This window comes from Colobus angolensis, unplaced genomic scaffold, assembly GCF_000951035.1.
Source record: "Colobus angolensis palliatus isolate OR3802 unplaced genomic scaffold, Cang.pa_1.0 Scaffold89, whole genome shotgun sequence".
Lineage (NCBI taxonomy): Eukaryota > Metazoa > Chordata > Mammalia > Primates > Cercopithecidae > Colobus > Colobus angolensis.
In genome coordinates, this window is record NW_012122820.1 from 1,369,901 (window position 1) to 1,377,328 (window position 7,428).

The following is a 7,428-nucleotide window of genomic DNA, read 5'->3' on the forward strand; positions in this document are numbered from 1 at the left end:
AGGATGGTCTCGATCTCCTGACCTCGTGATCCGCCCGTCTCGTCCTCCCAAAGTGCTGGGATTACAGGCTTGAGCCACCGCGCCCGGCCCATCCTGTTCTTAATTTACAAGGCCCACTTGGGTTGCAGCCAGTCCCCACTTACTGTGGTCTGAGTTGTGATTTTCTGACTTTGTGACGGTGGAAAAACCAAATGCCTTCAGCAGAAACGCTGCCCTGAGCTCACAGCCATCCTCTCTCTCACTTCCGGTGGGGTTGTCTGAATTTCATCAGCTGCTCAGCACGCTTATAGCCAGACTCCGCGTTGGGCGGCTTAGCCCAGGTGTCACTGGTGTGGGTGTCAGCACACGGAGGTGGGTGAGGCATGTTCAGTGCCAAAGGACGGGCTGGGGTCTGTCTGTGGAGATGTCGGTGGCCTTGAAAGATGGTGCAGCCAGGCAGGCGTCTCACGGCGGCCGAGAGTGTACCATGCGGCCCATGGGTCTCCTGGGCTGTGCTCCAGACATGAGTGGACAGCAAGCGATCCTCGCTCCTCAGCCTCCCGAAGTGCTGGGATTCCAGGTGTGGGCCACCGCCCCTGGCCAAACGTGAAGGTTTGACTTAAAACTTCGTGGTCTCTGGTCTGAGCAGGCACCTGCACCTGGAGGACTCCGAGACCCGGTTTCCGACCACAATGTTTTGCACTTGTGCTCTGATACAAAATGTGTTTGGTCTTTGTTCCTGGCTCCTGGCATAGAAGCTCCTTGAAGCCTCGGGATTTCCTGAGTGACAGGAGTGTTTCAGATCACACCTGAGTTTATGCTGATGAGGCGGGGGTTGGCCCCGGGAGAACGGGGTTTGGGGCGACTGGTCGCCAGAAGACCAGGTGACCCCAAGATTGGAGGCTGGGAGCTTTCAGCCCCACCTGCCAACCTCAGGGACGCAGCGAGCGAGGGTGGAGAGCAAACGCTGTAAAAACCCGTGAATGAGAGATGAAAGAGTGGGATGGTCTTTGGATTGCAGTATGCGAGGCGGCGCTGGAGGAAGGGGGTGGTGCCCAGAGAGGGCCTGAAACCCAGCGCCTGCCCAGGCCTTGCCTTCGTGTCTCTGCATCCGGCTGCTCCTCTGTTTTCTTTGCAGTAACATAAGTGCTTTCTGGAGTTCTGGGCAGTCCTGTCAAACTAATTGATCCCGAGGAGGGTGTTCTGGGAACCCTGATTTTTTTTTTTTTTTTTTTTGAGACGGAGTCTCGCTCTGTCGCCCGGGCTGGAGTGCAGTGGCCGGATCTCAGCTCACCGCAAGCTCCGCCTCCCGGGTTCACGCCATTCTCCTGCCTCAGCCTCCCGAGTAGCTGGGACTACAGGCGCCGCCACCTCGCCCGGCTAGTTTTTTGTATTTTTTTAGTAGAGACGGGGTTTTGCTGTGTTGGCCAGGCTGGTCACGAACTCCTGAGCTCAGGCGATCCGCCCGCCTTGGCTGCCCAAAGCGCTGGGATTCCAGGTGGGAGCTACTGCTCCTGGCCCAGAACCTTAAGTTCTTGATGTACAGAGAACAGCAGCATCATGGAAGTGTGATTTCTGTTTTTTGTCTCCACTAATTGTGGGCAAACATTAGGGTGGGGACTGGGCTGCTTGTGCCAGTCCCATGGGCTTCTTGGGAGCACAGTGTCAGCAGAGAGGGGGACGGGCCTCATTGTGGGGAGCAGTTTTGCCTGGAACGCTGTGAGTTTCTCAGATGGAAACTAGGTGGACAGACTGTTCTGGCGAGAGCGAGGTGCGCGGCCACGCGCGGGAAGTGTGTGCCTTTGGAATTCCAGGTTCGCCTCGATGTCAGGTGGGACGTGACTGGCATCGTCTGCCCCCGCCCGGAGCCCGGCGTCCTGTTCGTAGCTCCTGGGGTGGGTTCTTGAGCTTTGCCTCCTTGCCATGTAAATGAATTTGGTTTTAGAAACTCGCTGGTGTGGCAGATGTAGCAGGTGCTGTGACAGCGTCCCCAGTCGAGGTGGGAGGGAGAGGGCAGGGGCCATGAGGCCCAGTGAGGTGGGGAGTGAGATCCCAGCCTGCGGTGCAGAGCCCTGTCCCCGCTGCTCTGTCCTTGTGTTCTGCCGCACCCTTTGCTCTTGGATTTTCACCTCAGGAAAGCCAGGTCGCTGCTCCACCCCCAGCCAGGGCCCATCCGTCCCGGAAAAGAGTACAAAGTCTCCTAGCTCCCTGGCTCAGGCCCAGCCAGTCCTAGCTCCAGGGAGGCTGCAGCCCACGGAGATTGAGCTCCCAGCTCATTGTCACCCCAAGCTGAGCCGTGGGACCGTGCTGCTGAACAGGAAGAAGGGAATGGTGTCTCTGTGGAGATCTGGCACTGTCAGTGGCCTGAGGAGTGGATGCAGTCGCCTTTTGTTATTATTCCGAGGCTGTGGGAACTGGTGGAGGGGCTGGCCTCGTCCCCACTGAGGCCCGGGGTGCCCTTGGAGGCAGCTGTCCTGGTGCGCCGAGGGGTCAGGGCACACATGGGTGGCCTGGGAGCGTCCGGGTGGCACTGAGCTAGCGGTGTGATGGGCAGATGGGGAGCCCTGGGTGCACAGACACACAGACCAGGGGGAGGGGAGGAGAGAGGGGACGGCGGCAGAGGCCCTGGCGTTGCCCCCACTGGGGAGAGGGCAGGAGCACCTGTTCCCGGTTGTGGAGAGGCCGAGTTTCAGGCACCTCTGAGCACTGCTGGGCAGGTGAGCTGGGGGAACGGCCGGCCTGAGCACCTGGGGGAAGTCTCGGTGGGGGAGGGGGCGGAGTGCGTCCCTCAGTGTGAACACAGAATATATATACAGACAACACGCATGCAAGTGCATAAACCTAGAAGGAGGTCGTGGTGAGGCGGGAACCCCAGTTTCCCGGGGGAGAAGTGAGAGGAGGAGGGGTCCTGGGTCGGGCAGCACGGCCGGCACCACACGCTCCCAGAGCACCACGTTGGTGAGACAGGATGGGTGCCCCTTCAGATGCACAGCCACCCCCCGAAGTAGGAAGAGAAACCCAAGTGTGAGAAACAGGAAATCAGGGCTGCCTGAGCGCTGGGGTTGAGACCTGGGGGAGGTGGGGTCTCGGTGCTGCGGAGTCACGGTGGCACCTGCACAAAGCCCGAGCTGGGGGGAGATTCCCACCGGCCCTTGGAAGGAAACAGGCTGTTCTGACCTTCCCGGAGCTTGTGGAAAGGGAGGGCGTGTCTCGCCTGAAAAGCCACAGTCACCTGAGCGTGAGGCGGGTGTAAGTGTGGTTTTGTACCACGGGGTCTGTCTAGAGAGTGGCATGGAATTAGTCCTGGGGCACCTAGCAGCAGCAGCCACAAAGCCCATCAAGAAGGTGCAGCTGCCAGCCAGGGTGTGAAGGACCCACAGCCCCAGGTCTGCCAGGAAGGTCAAGTGTGCCTGGAGACTGTCTCCCAAGAGCAAGGATCCGGCAACATGTGCAGAGAAAAATGGGATTCAATTGCTAAAACTCTCTGACAGTGAACGATTGCATTTTCTTTTTTTTTTCTTAAGACAGTCTCACTCTGTTGCTGAGGCTGGTGTGCAGTGGCACCATGTCGACTCACTGCAACCTCTGTCTCCTGGGTTCAAGCAGTTCTCCTGCCTCAGCCTCCCGAGTAGCTGGGATTACAGGCGCCCGCCACCACATCCGGCTAATTTTTGTATTTTTTAGTAGAGACGGGGTTTCCCCGTGTTAGCCAGGATGGTCTCGGTCTCCTGACCTCGTGATCCGCCCGCCTCGGCCTCCCGAAGCGCTGGGATGACAGGCTCGAGCCACCGCGCCCGGCCGGGCCCCTCATTTCCAGCGTAGCTTCAGCTCCGTCAGTGTGGTGTTTGTGTTGGCGGGCGCGTAGGTTGGAATTTCTTTTGGTGTTCGCTTTGTCTTGTTTTGCTGCTAACAATAAATGCTCCATTAAACACCCACCTCCAAGACTTCTGTAAGAAGGTGTGAAGAGCCCACCATTTTCCCGGGACCGCTTGGCCCTCTGTGACCCAAGTCAGCCTCGGTGTAGTGCTTTATTAATTTTCTTGTTTTTCGTTGCTCCCCGTCACCTGCATGACCTTCGTAAGGTTGCACCCAGCCAGGCACGGTGGCTCACGCCTGTAATCCCAGTTCTATGGGAGGCTGAGGCAGGCGGGTCACATGAGGTCAGGAGTTTGAGACCAGCCTGGGCAACATGGTGAAACCCTGTCTCTTCTAAAAGTACAACAATTAGCCAGGCTTGGTGGCCCGTGCCTGTAATTCCAGCTGCTCGAGAGGCTGAGGCATGAGAATCCCTTGAATCCAAGAGGTGGTGACTGCAGTGAGCTGAGACTGTGCCACTGCACTCCAGCCTGGGTGACAGAGTAAGACTCTCCCAAAAAAAAAAAGAAAAAAGAAAAGAAAGGTCTTACTAGACAGTTTCACACTGGAATCTGTTTGCATTTGTACCATCAGGTATTTCCAGCCTGGGAATAGTCAGTGACAGGAACCAACCGTGGGTGCCTGTGCGGGGGTGGCTCCCTAAGCAGAGGGTGGCTCCCAGCAGCTCCCGCCTGGTACCCTTGAGTTGGCTGAGGAGCTGAGAACTTGGACTTCAAGATTCTCTGACTTCACTGGTCTGACGTGGAGCTCCCAGTGTTTGAATAAGAAGTGGCTGGGTGTGGTGGCTCACGCCTGTAATCCCAGCGCTTTGGGAGGCCAAGGCAGGTGGATCACTTGAGGTCACGAGTTCAAGACCAGCCTGGCAACATGGCGAAACCCTGTCTCTACTAAAAGTACAAAAATTAGCCAGGCTTGGTGGCAGGCATCTGTAATCCCAGCTACTCGGGAGCCTGAGGCAGGAGAATCGCTTGAACCTGGGAGGTGGAGGTACAGTGAGCCAAGATTGTGCCACTGCGCTCCAGCCTGGGCAACAGATCGAGATTCCGTCTCAAAAAAACAAAAAGGAAAAAAAAGGCAGCCAGCCTCAGCCGTTTACGCAGGGACAGGTGTTTATGTGGGAGGAAGATTAGATATTAGATATTGCCTCCTCCTGCGGCCTTGGAGCTATGGGGACAGGGACGCTGGGGGTGAGGACAGTTCATGGTAGTAAAGTCCTGTGAGAGTGGGAGGGGAATGGAGGCCCCAGGACCATGTGGGTGCAACAGCAGGGACTGGACAGTCACCCAGACCGAGCAGGGCTGTGGGAGCACAGGTCAGTGTGACGCTGGCTGGGGCTCAGCATGCATGACCCAGGGCTGGGCACTTCCACTTGGGCACGTAGACACAGACAAGGATGCTCCTAGTAGCCCTACCCAAGTGCTTCTTGCCAGAATGGGTCCGTTTGTCCAGTGGGCTGCTGTGCAGTGATGAGACACAGAACCTCGTCCTGGCGCGGCTGTACAGAGAGGCCTTTGTTTGCAGTCGGCTTCTTGTTTAAACTCTTAATTTTTTTAAACTTTTTTTTAATTAGAGGCAGGGTCTTGCTCTGTTGCCCAGCCTGGAGTTCAGTGGCACAATCACTGCAGCCTTGACCTCTCCTGCTCAAACAGTCCTCCCACCCCAGCCTCCTAAGTAGTTAGGACTAAAGGTACCACCATGCCCGGCTACATTAAAAAAAATTCTTCTTATTTTTTTGAGATGGAATTTTGCTCTTGTTGCCCAGGCTGGAGTGCAATGGCGTGATCTCGGCTCACCGCAAACCTCTGCCTCCCGAGTTCAAGTGATTCTCCTGCCTCAGCCTCCCGAGTAGCTGGGATTATAGACGCCTGCCACCATGCCCAGCTAATTTTGTATTTTTAGTAGAAACGGGGTTTCTCCACATTGGTCAAGGTGGTCTTGAACTCCTGACCTCGTGATCCACCCGCTGCAGCCTCCCAAAGTGCTGGGATTACACTCGCGAGCCGCTGTACCCAGCATTTTTTTTTTTTTTGGACATGGAGTCTCGCTCTGTCACCCAGGCTGGAGTGCAATGGTGCAATCTCGGCTCACTGCAACCTCCGCCTCCTGGGTTCAAGTGATTCTCCTGTCTCAGCCTCCCGAGTAGCTGGGATTACAGGTGCATGCCACTGCACCCAGCTAATTTTTATATTTTTAATAGCAATGGGGTTTTGCCATGAACTCCTGACCTCAGGTGATCCACCCGCCTCGGCCTCCCAAAGTGCTGGGATTACAGGCATGAGTCACTGTGCCCAGCCTCGTCTTTTCATTTTTATTTTAATTTTTTCACTACAAGAAGGACTTCCTTTCCTATTTGCATCTCTCTTCACTTACAGTATGAAGTCTGTCTCCCGTCATCTACAAAATATTTATGTGTTTGCCCAATCCAGAATTCTAACCATGACTCAGCAAAAAAAAGAAAGGAAAAGGGAGGCTGGGCGCGGTGGCTCATGCCTGTGAATCCCAGCACTTTGGGAGGCTGAGGGGGGCAGATCACGAGGTCAGGAGTTCGAGACCAGCCTGACCAACCCCCGTCTCTACTAAAAATACAAAAATTAGCAGGGCGTGGTGGCTCACACCTGTAGTCCCAGCACTTGGGGAGACCAAGGCGGGCGGATCACCTGAGGTTGGGAGTTTGAGACCAGCCTGGCCAACATTGAGAAAACCCGTCTCTACTAAAAATACAAAATCAGTGGGGCACGTGCCCACGCTTGTAATCCCAGCTACCCGGGAGGCTGAGGCAAGAGAATCGCTTGAACCTGGCAGGCGGAGGTTGTGGTGAGCCAAGATCGTGCCATTGCATTCCAGCCTGGGCAACAAGAGTGAAACTCCATCTAAAAGGTGACATAAAAATACAAAAATTAGCTGGGTGTGTTGGTGGGTGCTCCCAGCTACTCAGGAGGCTGAGGCAGGAGAATCGCTTGAACCCGGGAGGTGGAGGTTGCAGTGAGCTGAGATGGTGCCACTGCACTCTAGTCTGGGCGACAGAGCAAGACTCCATCTCAAAAAAAAGAAAAGGGAAAATCGTGCTTAAAGCTTAGTATTTGTTTGGAGCTCCTTGTGTGTCTGGATCTCCTTGTGTGTCTGGATTTCAGTGTGTGTCTGGAGCTCCTTGTGTGTCTGGATCTCAGTGTGTGTCTGGATCTCAGTGTGTGTCTGGAGCTCCTTGTGTGTCTGGAGCCCTTGTGTCTGTCACCTGTGCACCCGCATCCAGCGTACATGCACCCGCGTTCCCGTGGCCTGTTCTGCTTCTCCCCTCGGTGCTTGTGTCGTTCATTTGATCTGTGGTGTGGTTCATGCGTTTGAGTTCGTATTCCATTTCAGAGACCCTTTTCCCCTACCCTTGTTGATTTAATTATGTTTGCTTTTTATACAAGCGACATATTTTCATGGTTCCAGAAGTCAGACCTGGAGCCGCTTGCCTCACTCCACTCCACTCCCGCCTGCCCTGTCACTGAAGAGTCTCCTTACTCTTGGGTGTATCTGTCCTGTATTTTTTCTTTTTTTTTTTTTTTTCCTGAGACAGGGTCTCGCTGT

The 7,428-nt window shown here is 55.4% G+C and overlaps 1 protein-coding gene across 1 annotated transcript in view; it reads left to right on the forward strand.

Moving 5' to 3' along the window:
* The first annotated feature begins 3,059 nt into the window (after positions 1 to 3,059).
* Positions 3,060 to 7,428, forward strand: part of LOC105503893 (solute carrier family 35 member E2B) — a 27,880-nt gene continuing 23,511 nt past the window's right edge. The window contains exon 1 of the mRNA XM_011930997.1: positions 3,060 to 3,228. The gene's annotated coding sequence lies outside the window, so the exon portion shown is untranslated. The remainder of the gene's footprint in view (positions 3,229 to 7,428) is intronic.